We start from the raw sequence: 24,039 nt of genomic DNA, 5'->3' as shown, positions 1-24,039 counted from the left end.
AGTGAGTGGTACGTATAAAAAGGTTGACTATTCTTGAATTAAAGGATGATTTCCGGAGGGTTCTGCAAAGCTGATAACAGAAACAGAACGCCCTCAAAAACCACATCTTGCTTTATTTATAGGACAAAGTGGGCCATTAGCAAATCAATGAGATCTCTGATCACGTTTGCAAGGCAACCCAAGAATTTTACCAAGTGCAGAAAACCCCCACCATACATAACAAGTTAACTTCACACAAAGAAGAAACTTGCCTCCAGTCTTTCCAGGGGACATAGGGGGTAGGATGAGTACATACAATCCAGCATCACAGCTAACATGGAGGAGTGGGGAGGAGCTTAGGCTTTCGCAACTTAATCAGGCAAGTGAGGTTGGGGGTTGGGCAGACTGTCAGCTTACAGTCAGTTCCCCACACCTCTGTCCCCCAAAAATCTAAACTGCAAAAACCCTGTTGGCTTTTCAGTCCCCAACAAGCAAAGGTTAGTAAATCAGGAATAAATTTTGGCTTTTCTCAACATACACCTATACCTCTTGTCTATCTCACATCCCCAGACTGAATTCTTTAAAACCCAGATCGAATTATTTTCTTTTGTGAGGACAGCCTTGATACCTCAAAGACCACTCAGCCCTCCCCTAGCATTTTCTCTGTTCCTCTCATAGAACTTATTTTTAGAGTCATTACTTATGATCTTGTGCTTTAAAACAGACTGTGAACTCTCTTATCTCTGAACTCTTTTCACATTTTTATGCCTAACACAGTGGCTGACATGTCATAGTGTTGAGTACGGGAACTATCAGAAAACATTTTAAAACAATGCTTAGAATATTCTAGACATTTAAGGTTTTTAGGTGATGTTATATCATTTATTGAAGACATGGATATTGAAGATAGTATTTTCTTTTCTCTTCTAACAGGAGCAGTATTCCCTTTCAACTTTCAAAATGAATATCCACGCAACATTCAGTGCTTACAAAGTGGAGTTAGCCGAGTAAGTCTCAGAAATTACAGTGACTAGAAGCATCACAGTCTGGAAAGTAACACTTGTCAGAGGGCTGCTGCGTGCCAGCTCCTATGCTGAGTGCTGACGTACTTTTTAAAACTTTGATATATTTCAAGTATACATTAAGGAGAATACAAGACTTTTTCTACCTGCTGCCTAGCATTTTCTCTTTTTTTTTTCTTTCTTTCTTTCTTTTTTTTTTTTTTTTGTATTTTTCCGAAGTTGGAAACGGGGAGGCAGTCAGACAGACTCCCGCATGCCCCCGACCGGGATCCACCTGGCATGCCCCCAAAGGGGCGATGCTCTGCCCATCTTGGGCGTCACTCTGTCTCAATCAGAGCCATTCTAGCGCCTGAGGCAGAGGCCACAGAGGCATCCTCAGAGCCCAGGCAAACTTTGCTCCAGTGGAGCCTTGGCTGCGGGAGGGGAAGAGAGAGACAGAGAGGAAGGAGAGGGGGAGGGGTGGAGAAGCAGATGGGCGCTTCCCCCGTGTGCCCTGGCCGGGAATCGAACTCGGGACTCCTGCACGCCAAGCCGACGCTCTACCACTGAGCCAACCGGCCAGGGCCAGCATTTTCAAATGTAAACATTTTGCTATATTTATTTTAGAAAATTTAAAAATCCTTCTAGATACAGTAAAGATGGCCATTTATCCCTCCACCAACCCATTTCCTTCCCACCATTCTCCAGGATAACCGTCTTCAATGTTACTGTTTTCATGACTGTATGGGTACTTTTGCTATAACAAACAGAATTGTTTAACTTTTATAATTTCATATAAAAAGCATTGTAGCCCTGGCCAGTTGGCTCAGTGGTAGAGCATCGGCCTGGCGTGCACAAGTCCGGGGTTCGATTCCCAGCCAGGACACATAGGAGAAGCGCCCATCTGCTTCTCCACCCCTCCCCCTCTCCTTCCTCTCTGTCTCTCGCTTCCCCTACTGCAGCCGAAGCTCCACTGGAGCAAAGATGGCCCGGGCGCTGGGGATGGCTCCTTGGCCTCTGCCCCAGGAGCTAGAGTGGCTCTGGTCGCAACAAAACGACGCCCCAGAGGGGCAGAGCGTCGCCCCCTGGTGGGCATGCCGGGTGGATCCCGGTCGGGCGCATGCGGGAGTCTGTCTGACTGTCTCTCCCCGTTTCTAGCTTCAGAAAAATACAAAAAAAGAAAAAAAAGAAACAAATATTACTGATTGATTCCCTATAAACTTCACAAATCTTTTGCACCTTACATAAAATTAACTGGCTTTTGTAACAATTTACTTTTAGTCAGAACTCTTAATTTTAAAACTTTTAACCTTTAGTGACAATTAAGCTGGTTTTCTTTTTACCCTATTTTCCCTTTTCCCAAACTCTGGTTAAAAAGAGTCTTTAGTTTCTTCATACATTTGCTGTACATAGACCAATCAGCTTCCTGTTTGTGGTTGGAGTATGACACGCGTTCTATTTTGGCAGCAGTGGGAGTTGTCAGGATCAGGGTGTGTGGACCCAACCAGTAAGAGCTAGTCCCTGGGTGATGCACTTGATTTCCTAATAACGCTGGAAGCACCTCTTGGACAGTCCTTTGAACAGCTTGCTGAGTAACCTGTAAATCCTGCAAGTACTTAAGGAACGGGTGGTTACATTTCTTTTACTATTTGATTCATGTCATTTATTTGCCCTAAACTTTTGGGTACCTGTGGGCACAATGTAACTTCAAATTAGTTTCTAATCAATTTTGGGTTCCTTTCCTACTAGCTTTGAGACTGTGGACACAAATGTAGGTCCAACACTAGGATGGGCAAGTTAAACCTGGAAAGAATTCTGTATAACAATTTCTTAACAATTGTCAATTATTTTATTAAAGTCTATTTTTAGATATTCCTAAATGTTTACCTGAGAAAATTCTTTTCTTTCCTGTTTTTAAATTTTTTCTAATTGGTTTCAAATAAACCTTTGGCAATTAGGGTCCCAAAACCCCACTGGTTCTGGATGGCATCTATTCATTTGAATTACTATGTTCCAATTTTGAGGCAGACTGGAAGAATATACAATTAATAATAAAATTTAAATAGCTAGTGTTAACAAATACTATAACAAGTGTCTTAATACAATAAAGTGACTAAAGCCTACTAGATTATTAAATGAAACAAAGTTTTAACTAATATAACAGGATCCAAAATAAAATTCTTACAGTTACAAATGTTCTTAACAGGTTAACATAATTTCGCTAAGTCTATGTTGACACTATTACTGCTTTATATCATTCACAAATATAACCTAATTTCTATTTCAGTCTGAGAAATGTCCTAAAGAGCATAAGTCATATATATTCTGGAAAAGCCTACAAGGCACTGGAACCGTGGTCACATTTCTACACTTTGCAACTAGAGTCTAAGTCCTAACGATCACTACTTTTAACTGGAATTAGGATCGGATCCCAGCCTACAATAGGTATGGGGGCATTGAGACAAGAGGAATAAAGGAGACACTATACCTTAAATAAAGCAACAGAAAATAAGACTATGAACACCCACAACAGAGATCTTCGAGGGATAAATAAAACTTAAATATTTAGGCAAGGCCAAGGCTCCATTGGAGCAAAGATGGCCCGGGCGCTGGGGATGGCTCTGTGGCCTCTGCCTCAGGCGCTAGAGTGGCTCTGGTCGCAATATGGCGACGCCCAGGATGGGCAGAGCATCGCCCCCTGGTGGGCAGAGCGTCGCCCCATGGTGGGCGTGCTGGGTGGATCCCGGTCGGGCGCATGCAGGAGTCTGTCTGACTATCTCTCCCTGTTTCCAGCTTCAGAAAAATGAAAAAAAAAAAGAAAATACAAAAAAAAAAAAAAAATTTAGGCAAGGCATAGTAAATGGCCCTTGTGTTTACAAGAATGAGATCAGTTTTACCTGCTACTTGGAAGAAATACCTTAGGCTTATAAACAGTGTTGTGAGATGGGGCCAACTCTTAATCCTTCAGTGGCTGGCCCCAGCAGGCTAGGCAAGGTCAGGTCACAGGTAGCTGGAAAGGGCTGGAAGAGACTGAACCCTCTCTCTGTGGAGCAAGGGGGCAGCTTACCTTCTCATGTCCTTTTCTCATAGCAAAAACATGTCCCCCGGTGGGGCTGAGAAGCCTGGCAGGCCTCAGCTCAATGACTTTTCTTTCCACTCTTGAAGCAGGGCCTTGATGAAATCCTATGAAGCCCCTTCGGGGCACTGGAGCCTTTAAGGGTTATGCCAAAAGCTTGGTATTTTCCTGATCTTTTTTGGGCCATATTTGCCTTTTTTGTTTCTAACTTGGTCATTATAGACCTTAAAAGCCATGCTCAGAAGATCTCCCTGAGGGGCTTGAGAGCCCTTTTCTGTCTTTATAAACTCTTGGAAGAAGACAAAAGATAGCGTTATTAGCTGGATTAAATCAAGTGAAGCAGGTTTTGGTGCCTCCTTTAGAATTCCAGTCTCTTTGCTGCTGAATAACTCAATATATTAGTATTCAAAAGAAATTTTAACAAAAGCATGATAAAATAGATTTTCAAGAGTTCAGGATATGACTCCTTTCTTTTATATTAACTAATATTGTTTCAAAATGATAATAAACTAAACATTATATAAAAGATATTGTTAAAAATTTCTAATATTTAAACTAAGATTCTAATATTTCAGGGCTATAAAACAGCAAATAAAGAATTAACAAAAGGCTTTTGCAATAACATATACATTTTAACATGGAAAATACTTTTTACACAACAGTGGGGGAACAATAAGTCACTACTCCTAACCCAGTGATCAGAAAACCTATTAGTTAATAGAGCCAATTTTCAATAGTACAATAACTGAAGAGCCAAAATTTTAAATTTAAATTATATATGTAGGCATCTTCCCTATTGAGGCAGCACCTACACTTGGCACTCCATTGGAGAGCTATACCTAAGAGGCCTTATGTGGCCCGCGAGCTGGTTGCAAATGGCAGTTTGCTGACCAGAGTTCTTAGGAGAGGGGAAAAAGAAGAGGCATTCGATGTGTCTGTCCCTCTTTGCACAACTCGACGGCTAACTGAACCCTAGGCTGGCCAAGCGCAAGATGGCAGCAGTGACGAGGTTCTGGGCTTAGTCCCAAAGAGGCACCCAACCTTTCCAGGACTCCCGCTCCCTTCTCCTTAGCCGCCAGATTAGGGACACAGTTGCCAAGGGAGAGGTGGCATGGATGGGCGTGCGTTTGGACCCAGCATTTCTAAAAACCCAGCCAGCTTTCATTCCCTCCCCTGGCAGCAGTTTAGCTTTATTTCTTATAATAAAAGCAGCAAATAAAATAAAATTTTTATAAATTTGCCTTCCTAACAGTGGGCTGTTTTAGTCTCTAAGAGGCTTCTAATTTTTCCCACAATTCCCTGAAAATTCTTTTTACAATTTTATTATGGCTAATGAAGCAGGTCTTCCCCAGTTCCTACTGTTACTATAGGTGCTCAAGGGTTCAACGAAAAAGAGCCTTGGTCCCTTCAGTACTCGAGACTTTGGATCTCAGAACTTTCCTTGGCCACTTGTAATGCGGGACATCTATTTTTCCAATGGCCCTCTTCCTTACAATAAGCGCATTGATTCTTTCCTAGCTGAATCCTATTCTTCCTTGAATTATTTCCTTCTCTATTTTGCTCCTTTGGGGGACCTTTATCCTTAAAAGAGTTCATCTCTTGGAGTGCTGCTACTACTGCTTTAACTATTCTTTTATCCTGTTTTACCTCAATTGTCTCCCTATTATAAAAAACTTTCGGAACTATTGAAATTAGCTGGGACTTACTCATGCCCTCAAACCCTTCTAGCTTTCTTTTTAATATCTGGGGCTGACTAAGTTACAAAAGCCAAATTAACAGGCACACTGTTTTTGGTAGCATCCGAGTCTGTGGGGGTATACACCCGGTATGCTTCACAAAGACATTAAAAAAATGCAGCAGGGGATTCCTGTGGATCCTGGATAATTCCAGCAACCTTTGAGAGGTTGGTAGGCCTTTGGGCCTCAGCCTTTAGTCCTGCTAAGAGATACCAGAGAAAAGCGTCCAACGAGGCTCTCCCCTCCTGGGAGTTGTGATCCCATTTATGTCTAGTGGAGGGGAAGGCCACCTGAATGCAATCCCTATTTTCCTCTATTGATCCCCCTCCAGGCCCTAGGACTGCCTTTTTACCTTCTTGTCTAATTCTATCCCTCTCTTCTGAAGTGAAGAGGGTATTTAAAAGTGGCTGGCAGTCTTCCCAGGTAGGTCTATGAGTTTATAGGACAGATTCTACTATAAGCCCTATCAGAGCTTGGGGCTTCTCTGAGAATGGAGGATTTTGGCTTTTTCAATTATATAGATCACTGGTGGAGAATGGGACATACACAAGGAAGGGCCGTTCCTCATGGTCGGGGTCAGTTCTTGAAGGGGGAGCCTCCCTGAGTGGCAAGATAGGATCCCTTCCCTGCCCATATTGGATCCACTCCGAGTGTGGGGAGGGGATGCGGCAGTGGAAGTTATAGCCTCCTCCTGTAGCTGCTGTATAGACTCAGGGGCTCTAGTTTTTGACCTAACAGAGGATGGCAACTCAGCTTCCTCATGAGACTCTGTGAGAACCGGAGGTCCTGGGGCACTCCTTATATTCCCTTCTTGCTTTAGTTTAGACCCAAACCTGGCCTGATTAGGAAGACGTGGCACCATCTCTATATCAAGCAAACTTACAGCCATAGTGGCAGATTTAATGTTAAATTTAGCCACTGATCAATGTATGGAAACTGATCAGGACAACCTGGATTTCCAGTTACTATATTCCAGACTGTTTTTACTATCTGGGAATTAAAAGTCCCAACTTTCGGCCATTTAACCCCAAAGGCCAGCCATTCTGATTCATAGAGAGTGCGTAGCCTTCTCTTGGACCATCTAATTTCATACCCATGGTTGTCTCCATAAGCTTCTTGAAAGTGCTTTAAAAGACAACCTAGGCCCTGGCCGGTTGGCTCAGTGGTAGAGCGTCGGCCTGGCGTGCAGGAGTCCCAGGTTCGATTCCCAGCCAGGGCACACAGGAGAAGCGCCCATCTGCTTCTCCACCCCGCCCCCTCTCCTTCCTCTCTGTCTCTCTCTTCCCCTCCCGCAGCCAAGGCTCCATTGGAGCAAAGTTGGCCCGGGCACTGGGGATGGCTCTATGGCCTCTGCCTCAGGCGTTAGAATGGCTCTGGTTGCAACAGAGCAATGCCCTGGAGGGGCAGGGCATTGCCCCTGGTGGGCATGCCGGGTGGATCCCAGTCGGGCGCATGCGGGAGTCTGTCTGACTGCCTTCCCATTTCCAACTTCAGAAAGAAAAAAAAAAAGACAACCTAAAGGGGTCTTCTGTGAACTGGCCCCTCCTCCCATATTTAATAGTCAAGGCCACTAATTACAGAATTAAAACTACTTCAGGCCCTGGCCGGTTGGCTCAGCGGTAGAGCGTCGGCCTGGTGTGCGGGGGACCTGGGTTCGATTTCCGGCCAGGGCACATAGGAGAAGCGCCCATTTGCTTCTCCACCCCCACCCCCTCCTTCCTCTCTGTCTCTCTCTTCCCCTCCCGCAGCCAAGGCTCCATTGGAGCAAAGATGGCCCGGGTGCTGGGGATGGCTCCTTGGTCTCTGCCCCAGGCGCTAGAGTGACTCTGGTCACGGCAGAGCTACGCCCTGGAGTGGCAGAGCATCGCCCCCTGGTGGGCAGAGCTTCGCCCCTGGTGGGTGTGCCGGGTGGATCCCGGTCAGGCGCATGCGGGAGTCTGTCTGACTGTCTCTCCCCGTTTCCAGCTTCAGAAAAATACAAAAAAAAAAAAAAAACTACTTCAGAAAATCCAGAAATTAGTGCACCAATAAAAACAAAAAGATAAGACAGATAATTAACTAGCACCCAAAATGAAAGGTGTTTGACAGAGATATTAATTATTACACTAAACCAAGGGAAGAAGCCAACAGAAAAGAACAATTTCAGAGGAGAAACCTAATAGGGCCCCTTGACACCAGAGGTTCTGAATCCAAGAGAAGATATGTATTGGAGCAGGGGAGGGGAGTCCAAACTGAGAAATGTCACGAGAGCTCTCTCGAAGAAACAAAGAAAATCTGCAGTATATACAAGTCACCATTTGAGATTGCTTTTTAGTCAGAAGCTTCCAATTTTAACACAAAAAAACGAAGCCAAGCTTTAAAACAGACACACACACACACACACACACACACACACACACACGTGCACGCGCGCTTTCATAGATGAGGGAAGGGCTCCCCTCGTGGACTCTTAGGTGTAATGTAGGTCGCGTCCCTGCAAAAACTTTAAACCTAAACTCAGGAAAAGAAAGACTGAGATCCCGACAAACACAGAGAAGTCTCTGGAAGTCCGAGGCGAGATTAAACAATCCAGGTTAGCTCAGTCTCCACTGATTCAGTGCGATGCGAGACTGACTAATCCTGGACAGACTCAGTCTCCACTATGCCTTCCTAGAGCACAAAGTCCTAGAGAACCTGACGCCTCTGAGGGCCCGAGGCAGAACTGGTGAACCTGGTCCACTCAGTTCTCACTAATGTCCCTTCAGAGTACAAGCAGATATCCCTTAGAGTCTGAAGCAAGACCTAGAAACTCTCCACCAATGTCTCAGTCTTGGAGAGTGTACTGCGAACATGCCAACCATGTCTTATCTATTTCACTGTACTCACTACAGAACAGAAAAGCAAGTATACAGACATACAGAGGAAAGCTAGCATTCAGTAAAGCAAAAGGAGTTGCTTTACTTACCTACTCAAGTTCTCTGCCTAATAGTCCAAACTGTCAAATTTGGGAACTGTCCAGACCCACAGGAAGACCCGGAGCCCCGAGAACATTTCAGGTGGCGCACCTCTCCTTGGGACTCAAGCAGGACCGGGCAGCCTCCCGGAGAGACCAGCCGATTCGAGGTGCCTCTACCTGGTGACACGACACACCATAGGCCCCACGTGGGCGCCAAATGTTATAAAGTACCCAATCCACAATTCCATGGGTTTTCATAGAGGCACATAGTCCAATTAAGTTTTGAAAAGTTTTATTAAAGGAGGAAATTTATTAAATATGCCGGCTGCATATAGCTTACATGGGGCAGTCCCAAAGTCCCAAATTGTGTGTCTCCTTAATATTTCAGGGGTTGGTTATATATCCTTAATTATACATGGGCGGGGGAAAAAGCATGACATCACAACCTTTGCCCAGAGATACACACATTAACTACATGCTTTCAGGAGGGGAGAGGTAGTTTCCATGGAGAAAAATGCCTGTAAATGGCCCATTAATATAAGAAAAGGTTTAATTTAATTTATTCTCTGCCTGTACCTAGATAGCTATTCACCCATTTCCCCACAGGTGTCAGAGAATCCAAGTCTCCTTCCCCTTTGCATTTACAACACAATGCCATCGGCCATCTTGGTTTTATGCTAATCACACAAGTACAGAGATCATTTAAAAATTTCTCTGTACACCTAGCCCAAATTAATAAAATGTTCTTTAAGCTCCCTAAACTATTAATATTAATTCTGTAGCCTTTGGTACCTTACAACAATATCAGATAACATGGTACCTTCAACGTTGTTCTCCTTTCATAAGGTTGCTTTGGCTCTTTGGGGTTTTTGTGGTTCAGTTCAAGTTTTAAATTTTTTTTTTATTTCTATGAAAAATGTTATTCAAATTTTGATAGGAATTGTATTGAGTCTGTAGATTGCTAAGGGTATTTGAACACTTTTATAATATTCTTGCAATCCATACACATGGATTACCTCTCTATTTATTTATGTTGTCTTCAATTCAATCAGCATTTTAAACTTTTCTGTGTACAGATATTTAACCTCCTTGGCTCAATTTATTCTTAAGTGTTTAATTCTTTTTGGTAACTATTCTAAAAAGAGATTGGTTTCTTGATTCTTTTTCCCTTGGATTACAATTTACTTCTGAGTTTGATTTTAGACCTTGCATTTAAATGATGTTGCAAAGATAGTGAAATGTGCCTCTAGTCGAATTTTCAAATTTAAGAAATTAATTTTTAAAGGGCCATATAATTCTTATTATAATACATTAAACCTAACAGTCAGGAAAACTGTGGAAAACGAAATCTTTGGCATCATCAATGTTTGACATTTTTCTGATGACGTATTCTGATGTCTCAATAATGTAGAATTACTTCATTACTCCTCATGGTGTCATAGGTTTAGATAAGTAATTCTCTGCCTTTAGGCACCATTATGGAAAAATCTGCAGATTTCTAGAAATAGCCTACTACAAACTAATACAGTGATTGATGAAACAGAAATATTCATTTTTAAGGATAGGGCCACAATGTTTTCTTATTTTCCTTATTTCCAAGGTAGTGTGTGAAAGCATTTATATGATTGCAAACTAACATCAGGAATCTACTTTCCATAAAATAAAATTAAAAAGTAAATACTCTCTCATTATTGCAGATTTTTATGAATAAATATGTTGTTTTCATGAATTAAAATCTATTTTTAGCCTGATGCAGTGAAGAGAGTATCAGACTGGGACACAAAGAACCAAGGTTCAAAACCCTGAGGTCACCGGCTTGAGCATGGGGTCACTGGTTTGAGCATAGGAGCATAGATATGACCCCATGGTCGCTGGCTTGAAGGCCAAGGTCGCTGGCTTGACCAAGGGGTCACTCGCCTGCTGGAGCCTCAGGCAAGGCACAGATAAGAAAGCAATCAATAAACAACTAAGGTGCCCCAAAGAATAATTAATGCTTCTTATCTTTCTCCTTTCATGTCTCTCTGTCCCTATCTGTCTCTCTCTCTGATTTCCTCCCTGTCTCTGTCAAAAAAATTATTATTATTATTTTTTTTTTCTGAAGCTACAATAGAAACGGGGAGAGAGAGTCAGACAGACTCCCACATGCGCCCGACCGGGATCCATCCGGCACGCCCACCAGGGGGCAACGCTCTGCCCACCAGGAGGCGATGCTCTGCCCCTCCATGGTGTCGCTCTGTTGCGACCAGAGCCACTCTAGCGCCTGGGGCAGAGGCCAAGGAGCCATCCCCAGCGCCCGGGCCATCTTTGCTCCAATGGAGCCTCGCTGCAGGAGGGGAAGAGAGAGACAGAGAGGAAGGAGAGGGGGAGGGGTGGAGAAGCAGATAGGCACTTCTCCTGTGTGCCCTGGCCGGGAATCGAACCCGGGACTTCTGCACGCCAGGCCGACGCTCTACCACTGAGCCAAATGGCCAGGGCCAAAAAAATTATTTTTAATTGCTTCAGAATTATTTATCTTTAGGATCATATCATTTATCTTGGCTTTATGTTCCCTTGCAAAAATAATTATAATCATGACAAAAATATAGATATATGTGAAAATAGTTTGAAAGGTATTTTTTGTTGCTTATTTTAATAAGTATACTTATGAGGTTGCTTCTCCTTTTAGCCCAAATATATTCCTTCACTAATAATTTAATTGTTTAGGAGAATATTTTTGGATGGTATAAAATTATTATATAAAGTTTTTAAACCTTCATCAAAAAGTATATTTTCTTCTTCTTTCAACAGAGCAAGACAAATGGAATGCAAGCCTTTCCTCAAGGTCTCAGTGACCAGCAGCAACATCAGTCTCCAGTTAAGAAAGGTGCATTTTTATTATTTATGAGATTTCCTAAGAGTGTTTTAGTGTTTATGTGGAGTTAGTATTTGCTTAGCTGCAAACCTTATGTACAGAAGAAATTTTATTATATTGTTTTGGTTGATTTCTGTCTGTATTATTCAGGCTGTAGGTTTGAGTGTTCTAAAGGCAGGACCATAATAACAAAGGCTTAAACAGGTCGCAGTTTATTTCTGTATCTTCTATGTCAGTGCTTTTCAACAACTGGTGCCGGTCTGCAAAAGAGTTAACCACCCTGATGATGTATGGAAATTATACACCCAATGATCTTAGTCAAATTCACTTATGCTCAGGATGATTTTTGCCTTAGCATTCCCCAAAATATTTCTGTTTCCACCAGTCCTCAAGTGTAAAATATTGAACACCACTGCTCTTTGTCATGTAAAATTTGAACTGGCATACTTGTTCTGCTCTATGAGGTTGCGACTGGCCATGTTATACAGCTGACTCTTGATGAATGTGTGTTTGAACTATGCAAGGTCATTTATATGTGAATTATTTTCAGTTTTGGGAGAATTGAAAGTTATATATGGACTTTATACTTAGCAGGGAGTCGACAAACCTAACCCCCATGTCATTGTAGGGTCAACTGTCCTGTCTTAGTGCTTTGCTGTCTTTAACATGTGGCTTCTATCTCATTGCCCAAGAAGAATGCCTCTGCTCCACCCTATCTAGCCATCAGGAAGGAGGTGATAGGAAGGGAAGTGTACTTTCCAAGTACAGTCCAGAGTTACACTTGATATCTCACTGGTCAGAACAAATTAGTCATACTGCCCAGAGCAGAGGTGGGCGGCCAGCTAATTCCGTTACTGAAGCAGAAGAGAAGAACTCTGTTTCCATTAGAAACATATGCAGGTTCTAATTTCCTTAAATCCTTGTTAGGATCTTTATTGTAGCATCCTAGTGGGTGTGAAGTAGTATTTTGTTGTAATACTGATTTGTATTTCTCTAATAACTAATGATTTATAGCATCTTTTCATTTGCTTGTTGGCCACTTGTATTTCTTCTTTGGAGAAAGTTCTACTGAAGTCTGACTATATTTTTATTGGGTTGTTTTTCTTTTTTTTTCTTTTTTTTTTTTTTTTTGTATTTTTCTGAAGCTGGAAACCAGGAGAGACAGTCAGACAGACTCCCGCATGCGCCCGACCGGGATCCACCCGGCACGCCCACCAGGGGCGAAGCTCTGCCCACCAGGGGGCGATGCTCTGCCCCTCTGGGGCGTCGCTCTGTCTCGACCAGAGCCACTCTAGCGCCTGGGGCAGAGGCCAAGGAGCCATCCCCAGCGCCCAGGCCATCTTTGCTCCAATGGAGCCTTGGCTGCGGGAGGGGAAGAGAGAGACAGAGAGGAAGGAGGGGAGGGTGGAGAAGCAAATGGGCGCTTCTTCTATGTGCCCTGGCCGGGAATCGAACCCAGGTCCCCCACACGCCAGGCCGACGCTCTACTGCTGAGCCAACCGGCCAGGGCCGGGTTGTTTTTCTTTTGCTGTTGAGTTGTAAGAGGTCTTGATACCAGACCCTTACTTCTCCTTCTCCCCTTTCCCACTTCCTCTCCCTGTTCCACTCCCCGCTTCTCTCTCTCTCTCTTTTCCTCATTTTCTCTCATGTTTTTTGTGTCACAGCTAAGAAGTCATTGCTAAAATTCAGGTCATGACATTCATTGCTATGAGTTTTCTTGTACCTGTTCCTAACACCACTTATTGAAAGACTCTGGAGGGAGGTGAACAAACAGTGCAGTGCACAGATACTGTGCTATGGAGTTGTACGCCTGAAACCTATATAAATATCTTGACCAGTACCAACCCAATGAATTTAATAAAAAAATATACGGTCATTTCTCCAGTGTATATTTTTGCCTTCTTTTTCATAAACTAATTGACCAAATAAGCATGGGTTTATTTCTGGGCTCTTTGTTCTGTTCTGTTCCATTGGCCTATGTGTCTGTTTTATGTCAGTACTATGCTGTTTTTATTACGATAGCCATGAAGTACATTTTGCTATCAGGTAGCGTGATACCTCTACCTCTGTTCTTTCTCAAGATTGCTTTGGATATTCTGGATCATTTTTTAATCTTGTATAAATTTTAGGATTATTTGTTGTATTTCTGAGAATAATTCTGTTGGTATTTTGATAGGAATTGTGTTGGATCTGTAGATTGCTTTGTACATTTTAACAATGTTAATTATTTTTATTCATGACTATGATATATCCTTCCATTTATTTGTATCTTTATATAGTTTTCTGAGTACAGGTCTTTTATTTCTTTGGTTAAAGTTATTCTAAGGCACTTTATTCTTTTTTGATGGAATTGTAAATGGGATTGGTTTCTTAATTTCTCTTTCTGATAGTTTGTTACTAGTGAATACAAATGCAACATATTTATAGACATTAATTTTCTATACTGCTATTATGATGAATTCGTTTATTAGGTCAAATAGCTTTCTGGTGGCATCTTTAGAGTTCTGTCTATAGTATGATGTAACCTTCAAATGATAGTTTTATTTCTTTTCAATTTGGATGCATTCTTTTTTCCTTACTTCTGTGGTTAGGACTATCAATACTATCCTGAATAAAAGTGGTAGAAGCAGACCTTCTTTTTGTTTGTTTGTTTGTTTCTGATTAAAAAAAAAAAAAAGAAGCTTTTATCTTTTCACTATTAACTGTTAGCTGTGGGTTTGTCATATGTGGCCTTTATTATGTTGAGGAATGTTTTCTCTGTCCCTGCTTTGCTGAGGTTTTATCATAAATGTATGTTGAATTTTCTCAGATGTATTTTCTGCAGCTACTGATAGGATCATGTGATTTTTGTCCTTCATTTTGTTTATGTGGTGTATCCTGTTAATTGATTTGCAAATATTGAAATACCCTTGCATTCCAGGAATAAATCTCACTTGATCATGGTGTGTGGTCTTTTTAATGTATTGCTTAATTATTTGCTCTCATCTTGTTGAGCATTTTTGTATCTGTGTTTGTCATTGATATTGACCAATAGTTTTCTATTTCTGTGGTATCTGTGTCTGGTGTTGGTATATGGGTAATGCTGGACTGTAAAATGAATTTTTTAAAAAGACTACTTTTGGCCCTGGCCAGTGGCTCAGTGGATAGAGCATCATCCCAGCATATGAACACCTCAGGTTTGATTCCTGGTCAGAGCACGCAGGAGAAGCAACTATCTGCTTCTCCCTTCTCCCTCTCCCCCTTATCCTCTCTTCCTCTCCCACAGCCAGTGGATCAATTAGTTAAGAGCATCAGCCCTGGGCACTGAGAATGTCTCTATGGAGCCTCTGCTTCAGGTGCTAAAAATAGCTTGGTTGCAAGCATGGCTCTAGATGGGCAGAGTGGATCCCAGTCAGAGTGCATGCGGGAGTCTGTCTGTCTATCTCCCCTCTTGAACTTGGGAAAGAAAAAAGAAAAAAGTTTACTGTGACTTGTTTTGCAGACTAACATGTGGTCTGTCCTGGGAAATGTTTCATGTGCACCAAAAATGTGCAATCTGCTGCTTTTTGGTTAAATGTTTTAAAAATATCAATTAAATCCATCTGGTCTGACGTGTCACTTAAGACCACTGTTTCCCTGCTGATGTTCTCTCTGGATGACCTATCCACTTATGTCCATGGAGTGTTCATGTTCCTACAATTATTGTATTACTGTTGATCTCTCCTTTTATGCCTGTCATATTTCCTTTATGTATTTAGGTGCTCTTACATTTGGAACTTAAATGTTTATAAGTTATATGCTTTTGTTAGATTGAGCCATTGATTATGAAATGCCCTGCCTTGTCTCATTGCATTCCTTGTGTTAAAGTTTCTTTTGTCTGATGCAAGTATTGTTAACCCAGCTTCATTCCCATTTGCATGAAATATCTTTTCCCATCCAATATCTTTTCTACTCCCTTTACTTTTAGTCCGAGTGTGTCTTTCAATCTGAAGTGGGTCTCTTGTAGGTAGCATGTGTATGAGTCTTGGTTTTGGATTACAGCATTTAGTCCATTTACATTTATTTTTTATTTACTTTTTTTTTTTTTTTTTGTATTAAGTGAGAGGAGGGGAGGCAGAGAAACAGACTTCCACATGAACATGCGCCCTGGCCAGGATCCACCCAGCAAGCCCCCTACAGAATGATGATCTGCCCATTTGAAGCATTGACCTATTGCTCAGCAACTGAGCTATTTTTAGGTGGAGGCCACAGAGCCATCCTCAGCACCCGGGGCCAGTTTGCTACAACCAATTGAGCCATAACTGTAGGGAGGAGGGAGAGAAAAAGAAGAGGAAAAGGAAGGATGGAGAAGCAGATGGTCAATTCTCCTCTGTGCCCTGACTGGGAACAAACCCAGGACATCCACACATTGGGCCAATGCTCTATCACTGTGCCAACTGGCCAGGGTCCCATTTACATTTAAAATAATTATAGATAGGTATATAATTATTGTCACTCAATATAGTTTTCTGAACTATTTTTCTGATAGTTTTTTTATAGTTCTTCACTTACTTTTTTAAATTCTCTTGCCGTCTCCTTTTGTATATTGAGTTTTTGTAGTGTTCTGTTTGGATTCCTTTCTCTTTATTTCTTGTATATCTATTGCTGATGTTTGGTTTGTAGTTACCATGTGTTTTATGTATGCCAGGCTCTGTTTATAGCACTCTATTTAAGTTGATGGTTGGTTAAGTTGAACACATACTAAAGTCATACATTTTTTATTCACCCACGCATATTCATGTTATGACATTTTTTATTTCTTTTATTTATATTTGTATATATCCCATAATTTATTATAATTACACTTGATCTTCCAACTTCTGTCTTTACAGTGTGGATTGATCCACTGCTTTCACTGTTGCTATTGTCACTGAGATTTTTTACTTTCCTATATTTTCTTTTTCATATATTTTAATCTTTTCTTCTTAAGTAACTCCCTTTAAATTTCCTCTGATATTGGCTTTGTAGTAATGAACTCCCTTAGCATTTTTTTTCTAGGGAGCTCTTTATCTCCCCTTTGATTCTGAATGACAGCCTTGCTGGGTAGAGTAACTTTTGTTGTAGATCTTGGCCTTTCATCACTTTGCATATTCTGTGCCAATTCTTTCTGGTCTGAAAAGTATTTGTTGAGAAATCAATTTCACTCTTATGGGAGTTCCCTTGTAAATAACTCACTGTTCTTCTCTTCTGTTCTTATAATCTCTCTTTGTCCTTAACCTTTGGCATTTTTTTTTTTTTTTCTGAAGCTGGAAACGGGGAGAGACAGTCAGACTCCCGCATGCGCCCGACCGGGATCCACCCGGCACGCCCACCAGGAGCTACGCTCTGCCCACCAGGGGGCGATAATCTGCCCATCCTGGGCGTCGCCATGTTGCGACCAGAGCCACTCTAGCGCCTGAGGCAGAGGCCACAGAGCCATCCCCAGAGCCCGGGCCATCCCTGCTCCAATGGAGCCTTGGCTGCGGGAGGGGAAGAGAGAGACAGAGAGGAAAGCGCGGCGGAGGGGTGGAGAAGCAAACGGGCGCTTCTCCTATGTGCCCTGGCTGGGAATCGAACCCGGGTCCTCCGCACGCTAGGCCGACGCTCTACAACCTTTGGCATTTTAATTATGATATGCCTTGGGGTAGGCTACTTTGGGTTTATCTTGTTTGGAACTCTCTGTGAATCCTGGACTTTCACGTCTATTTCCTTCAGGTTAGGGAAGTTTTCAGTCATTATTTCTTCAAATAAGTTTCCATTCTCTTTGTCCTTTCCTTCTCAGACTCCTATCATGAAAAACTTATTACACTTCATGTCATCCTAGTTTTCCCTTAAACAATCCTCATTTTTAAAAATTGTTTTTTTGTTATTGATGTTATAATTGGGTGTTTTTCATGACTTTGTCTTCCAAATAAGTAATTCAATTCAGTGCTTCATCTAACTGTCAGTAATGCCATCTAATTTATTCTTCATTTCAATTACTGTGTTTCTCCATTCTGTTTCTTTTTTTCCCTGCTTTTTATGTTTTCTATCTCTTTATTGAATTTCTGAGTTCATCTACTCTTTTCCAAAGTTGATTGAGCATCCTTATAACCAGCATTTTAAACTGTGCATCTGGTAGATTGATTCTTTCCATTTCATTTTGTTCTTTATTATGGAGTTTTGTCCTGTTCTTTCATTAGGGACATGTTTCTTTGTCTCCCCATTTTGACTGATTCCCTGCATGTGTTTCAGTGTATTAGGTAGATCTGCAGTGTCTCCAGGTCTTGACAGAGTGGCCTTATGTAGTAGGTGTCCTATAGGGTTCAGTCATGCAGTTTCCCTGGTCACCTGATTTAGGTCCTCCAGAGGTGTTTTCTGTGTGGTTTGTGTGATCCCCGCCCCATTGTTTTGGACCTTGATTGCTGGTGGCACACCAGTGAGTGGAATTGACCCTCAGGTTGACTGGCAGGAAGGGCCAGCTGCAGCAACAGGGACAAGTTATTGAGTAGAGGTTAACTCCACAGAGTGGCAGTTGATTGTGGCTCAGGTGCTGGCTGAAGTGACCCTTCTGATGTGTCACCTGCACTGCTGGATGGATGGGGCTCTGCTGTGGTCTAAAGCCGGCCACATCAGCTGTCATTTGTGCCAGCCCTGAGGCTGCTTTGCAAAAGCTTCAAAGGGACGTGAAGTTGGTTGCGGCTTGTCCTGGGGTGGGGGCACTGAAGAGAGTTTACACTGTGAACCGAGGCCAGCTGCCACTTGTGCTGGACTTTGGATGCTTTAGGTAACTATAACGTGAGCTGAGGCTGGTAATGGCTTGTGTTGTTTGTGGATCTTTGAGAGAGTCTGCAGCACAAGCCAACTGCAGCCAGCAGTCATGTGAGGTTTGCAAGTTTTGGGGAAAGTCCACAAAGGTTGAGGCTTTGAGGCAAGCTGCTGGTGGTAAGTAAGAACCTCTGGAATAGCCTGGGGCCAAGGGACTGATTTGGGTGTGGTGGGGTCTCAGGGATTCTCTGGGGCAGGATGAATGATGTTCAGCAGATTGATGGAGAACACAGTTTGGGTGACCCCCTGTGTAGGGTCAGTGGGTGGGAGTAGAGTTCCACAAAGTGACAGTGGTGCCACTGGTGCTCTTGTTCCTGGAGTGTTGCCCTCACCCTGATGTCAGTCAGTTTAGTCCCACCACATATGTCCCTGGCATGTTTCAAGACGTTAGCCATGCATTCCAGCTTAGAGCGAGTGAGTGTGTCTGTGTGGAGCAGTGCCTCGTTCTCCAACAGCCTCTGTCTATCTTGGATGCATTCCCACTGTTTTTCTCACGTTAAGCGCTCTGTCCCAATGAGTACCCTCCACTGCTGACAACACTTGCAAGTCGTAGGTCCCCTGTTTGCCCAGAACTTTTGTCTAGCTTGGCTATGAATGGAAGTTTCCGAGATCCCCTCATTGAATATAATCATTTTCTAGAATAGCTCACAGAACTTAAACACTTAACCACTTTTACCAGCTTCTTATATATTAAGCAATATGATAAAAGATACAGTTGACCAGCCAAATGAAGAGCTACAATAGGCAAGGTCTGGAAGGTCCCCAAGTGTAAGAGCTCTGTCCCTGTGGAGTTGGGTTGCCACATCCTCCCGGTCTGTGGGTGTGTTAAACCCTGGACGTCTGTTCACCCTGTACTTTTAGATTTTATGGAGACTTCATCCTATAGGCACAATCAATCATTAAATTCATTTCCTGCCCCTTTCCCTTTGACAGGGAGTGGGGGGCATGGCCCTGGCTGAATATTCTAATCATGACCTGGTCTTTCTGGTGACCAGCCCCCACCTGGGAGCCCACCATGAACCACCTGGTTAGAATAAAAGACACTTCTATCCCCCAGGAAACGCCAAGGAACTCTAAGTCTGGTAGGACTCTAACGGTGTTGCTCCACTGTTTCTGGCCCAGATCTATCTTTGTGAGACTTTCTAATGAGACATGTGCAGACACTGGGATCATTGTTGCTTGAAGATTGGGATCCTGTCTGGACCCTGTTCACCAGTACCTATCACAGCTCCGGATACACAGTACGGGTGTAGTCAGTGTTTCTTGAATTTATTTTGATTGTATTGAAATTTTAGTACATTAATACAACGATTAGATAGGCTTATTAGGGTTCCCTTTTGGCAGGATCTGACTTGCCCAGTGGGTGGTACTGCTGTCATACTTCACAATACTAGGTCACTTTGGTCAGCTTGGATAATGTCACAAAAGAAGCCATGAATTCATTACCAACTTTCTGAAACCGTCCATTTTCCCTTGGTTATTAGACTGCCTCTTCTTGTAAAGGGGAAATTGGAAACAAGCTTCCTCTCCACCCCCTTTGTGCATAGACGCTACTCACTTTATAAAATAATGGACAGATAAGGGACATCCAGAAAGCATTGGGCCAAAAAGTGATCTGGGAGAGCTCTGTGACTCATAACCTTACTTTGGTGGTGGCTGTCTACAGAGAGAATTAAATACAGCAGAGATTTCCTGTTGAAGCTTTCAAGTGTTTCCATCTGCAGGAAGAAACCAGACTTTCTGCCTGATCATCCCATTGTACTTAAAAAACCAGTAAGTAGTTTTCTAATTTTGTATAGCTTTAATTTGAAAACATTTGTCTTTAATACTCTCATTGTATTTTCTCTCGATTTTTAGTTCTCATAGTGACACATAATTCAAGAAAGTACATAAATGTAAATGTATATAGTATAAGCAATTACTGTAAGTAATTACCACTCTAGTCAAAACATAGAATGGAACATGTATATTTTAAGAAAAAATATTTTATTGAAAGGTCATGAAAAGAGTGTGCCATAGTTTCATATAAAAGTTCCATTGGTTTGTTTTCCAAATAAATTCTATAGGCCCTGGCCGGTTGGCTCAGTGGTAGAGCGTCGGCCTGGCGTGCAGAAGTCCCGGGTTCGATTCCCGGCCAGGGCACACAGGAGAAGCGCCCATCTGCTTCTCCACCCCTCCCCCTCTCCTTCCTCTCTGTCTCTCTCTTCCCCTCCAGCAGTGAGACTCCATTGGAGCAAGGATGGCTCCTTGGCCTCTGCCCCAGGCGCTAGAGTGGTTCTGGTCGCAACAGAGCGATGCCCCGGAGGGGCAGAGCATCGCCCTGTGGTGGGCAGAGCGTCGCCCCCTGGTGGGCGTGCCGGGTGGATCCCGGTCGGGCGCATGCGGGAGTCTGTCTGTCTCTACCCGTTTCCAGCTTCAGAAAAATAGAAGAAAAAAAAATTTTAAAGAAACAAATAAATTCTATAATCCAACTGGGGTTGATTTTGTTGCATAAAGTGAGGCGGAGTGTGTGTTTCCTATTCACGGGTCTCCACTGTCTAGCACATTTATTGAGAGGCCGTCCTCTGCCCTTTTGTGGCAGTGTTCATCGTTTGTTTCAGGGCCCTCTATTCTGCTCATTTAGTCTTCGTTAGTGCACTTACTCTTTTTCAGCACATCTCTGCTGTTCTCAGCCTCTTATATTTCTCTGTCACGTCATCAGATTCTATCAAACTGAGTGCACAGAAGAAATAAATGTCTCTTTAGGATGTTGTTGGGCAGGTATGAGTTTTGGCATCAGGCTTGGGTTACTCTGTGCACTGGTGTCCTGTCACTTACCTTTCTGCGCCTCAGGTTTGCAGTTACAGATGAGGACAGTAATCTCCGCTTGTTAGGAGTAAACTCCAGCAAGGTATGAAAGTGCTGGTTATGGTGCTAATCTCTCATCATTCAGTCAGTGAATGCTGATTTTCATCCTCTATGGTCTTTACTTCCGTAGAAGTGAAGGACTTTTATTGGAGTTTGCATAAACACTATAAGGGAAGAATAAAAAGAAGAAAAGCAAGTGGGATTCCATTGAGATGAGCTCAGAATGTAGGTCTGCTGAGTGTGGCTCTCTGAGATGCGGCCACCTCCTATATATCATTGTTCTGGGATTTCTCATTATTTGGGCTTCACAGCCTCTTTTTTCTTAATTAAAAATTTTTAAATTTTAACTTGATAATAATATATATTAACATTTCTTAATTTAAACTCCCTAATTTGCATACCTCCAGCTACTATTTATCTTTTTGTTTATTATATTTAATTTATTTTATCCAGAGAGACAGATGTAGCATCCACCGGGTATGAGAACAAACATTGAAGACTTTCAGGAGTTAAGATGTTACTTTATGGGCCAGTTTAACCTGCGCAGGGGTGAACTCCCAAGATGTCCGGAGACACCGTGCTCACGAGGAGCTGCAAACGGAAGCCGCGCCTGGTGCTTACAGCCAGGTCCTTATATATCCTAAGTGAGCAAGCATAATACAGAAGCAGATGTGGCAGTTTAGCTATTGGCTAGGGAGGTCACACGCAGCATAGCAACAGGGGCCGGCATAGCAACAGGGGCCGGTTTTAGCTTAGTGGCAAATTTCAAACATAAACTTCTGATAAGGGTCTCTGACCTTCTTTGTTCTCAGCCTCACAGGGGCCATATCAGCACTCCCTGTTCCTTCAATAGTTACACTCTTGGCAGCCCCAACACATCAGTATTCCCTGAATCTAACAACAGACAGACAGGGACAGACAGACAGGAGGGGAGAGAGATGAGAAGCATCAGTTCATAGTTGTGACACGTTAGTTGTTCATTGATTGCTTTCTCATATGTACCTTGACTGTGGGCTCCATCCAAGCCATTGACCCCTTTCTCAAGACAGTGACCTTGGGGTTCTGAGCCTAGGTCCTCATCATCCCAGGCTGATGCTCTATTCTTTGTGCCACTACCTGGTCCGGCATTAAAATTAAAGGAGAAATTTAAACTCTTATTTTTCATATTGATAATACCTTGCACATAAGAATATTTAGTAGAAAAATGTCCTAAGTGATGTTTAAATTTTCCTACCTATTCAGAGATCTTAAGAACATATGATCTTTAATCTGTAAGAATAAATCTTAAATATCACTGCTTTATAAAATAGTTACTTTTTTGATTGTAGACTTTCCATCTCTAATATTTTATTTTTTAAATAAAGTTGGGTGTACTTGGCCCTGGCCGGTTGGCTCAGCGGTAGAGCGTCGGCCTGGCGTGCGGGGGACCCGGGTTCGGTTACCGGCCAGGGCACATAGGAGAAGCGCCCATTTGCTTCTCCACCCCCCTCCCTCCTTCCTCTCTGTCTCTCTCTTTCCCTCCCGCAGCCAAGGCTCCATTGGAGCAAAGATGGCCCGGGCACTGGGGATGGCTCCTTGGCCTCTGCCCCAGGCGCTAGAGTGGCTCTGGTCGTGGCAGAGTGACGCCCCGGAGGGGCAGAGCATCGCCCCCTGGTGGGCAGAGCGTCGCCCCTGGTGGGCGTGCTGGGTGGATCCCGGTCGGGCGCATGCGGGAGTCTGTCTGACTGTCTCTCCCCGTTTCTAGCTTCAGAAAAATACAAAAAAAAAAAAAAAAAAAAAGTTGGGTGTACTTATTATTTTTAACAATCATACATTAGAACTGAGTTTAATTTTCATATATTGATTAATAACATTTTTTAAAAATTAAGTTTCACAAGGAGATAACAATACTTTTGGAATATAATTAATATATTTTAAAAGGAATTACATATGTTTTTTTAGTTTTTTTTTATTTTGGTATTTTTCTGAAGTTGGAAACAGGGAGGCTGTCAGACAGACTCCCGCATGCGCCCGACCAGGATCCACCCGGCATCCACAGGAGGCAATGCTCTGCCCATCTGGGGCATCGCTCTGTTGCAACCGGAGCCATTCTAGCACCTGAGGCAGAGGCCATAGAGCCATCCTCAGCACCCGGGCCAACCTTGCTCCAGTGGAGCCTTGGCTGTGGGAAGGGAAGAGAGAGACAGAGAGGAAGGAGAGGGGGAGGGGTGGAGAAGCAGATGGGTGCTTCTCCTGTGTGCCCTGGCCAGGAATTGAACCCAGGACTCCTACACGCCAGGCTGACACTCTACCACTTAACCAACCGGCCAGGGCCTACATATGTTTTATTAAACATAGAAGAATTGTTTTGTTATTTTAGAAATTCCAGTTACTTTAAAAGTTTCTATAGTAACATGTGTTTAGCTCTGAATACACTCAGAGGGTCACAGTATTTGGTTGGATAAAGAAATTAATAAAAACTATTCAGTAACTTTTTCTTCTATATTACAGAAAAACAACCAAAGTTTTAAGGAGCATTATAAGAACAGATGAATTTGAAGATGAAGAGTTATTTATTTTCTGTTTTGGACACCTGCAAATGAAGTGAATCTAGTAACAATAATGGTAATGGGTGGTGGCAATTCAGTTTATCTTTAGTATCAATGTTTGTGTATGTGGTTACCCCTAACAGAAGAGAGAAATATTTTAACCTATAAAGAATTTTCTGATCATTTTCAGCTTTGCAGGAATTTCCTAAATAAATTGGTGTTGTTGTGAGTGGGAGCGCAGAGAAAGAGATCAGCAGACAAAATGTCAGTGAACTAGCAAAG

The 24,039-nt window shown here is 42.7% G+C and overlaps 1 long non-coding RNA gene across 1 annotated transcript; it reads left to right on the top strand.

The window, feature by feature from the left end:
• Positions 1-911: 911 nt before the first annotated feature.
• On the top strand, positions 912-23,800 carry LOC136397972 (uncharacterized). Its single transcript, XR_010749956.1, has 4 exons — positions 912-986; positions 11,515-11,590; positions 20,049-20,155; positions 23,720-23,800. It is a non-coding gene; the product is annotated as an uncharacterized lncRNA (long non-coding RNA).
• Positions 23,801-24,039: the final 239 nt, after the last annotated feature.

The sequence above is a fragment of the Saccopteryx leptura genome, chromosome 3, assembly GCF_036850995.1.
Source record: "Saccopteryx leptura isolate mSacLep1 chromosome 3, mSacLep1_pri_phased_curated, whole genome shotgun sequence".
In the NCBI taxonomy this organism is placed as follows: Eukaryota; Metazoa; Chordata; class Mammalia; order Chiroptera; family Emballonuridae; genus Saccopteryx; species Saccopteryx leptura.
This window is presented reverse-complemented; position numbering and strand designations above follow the sequence as displayed.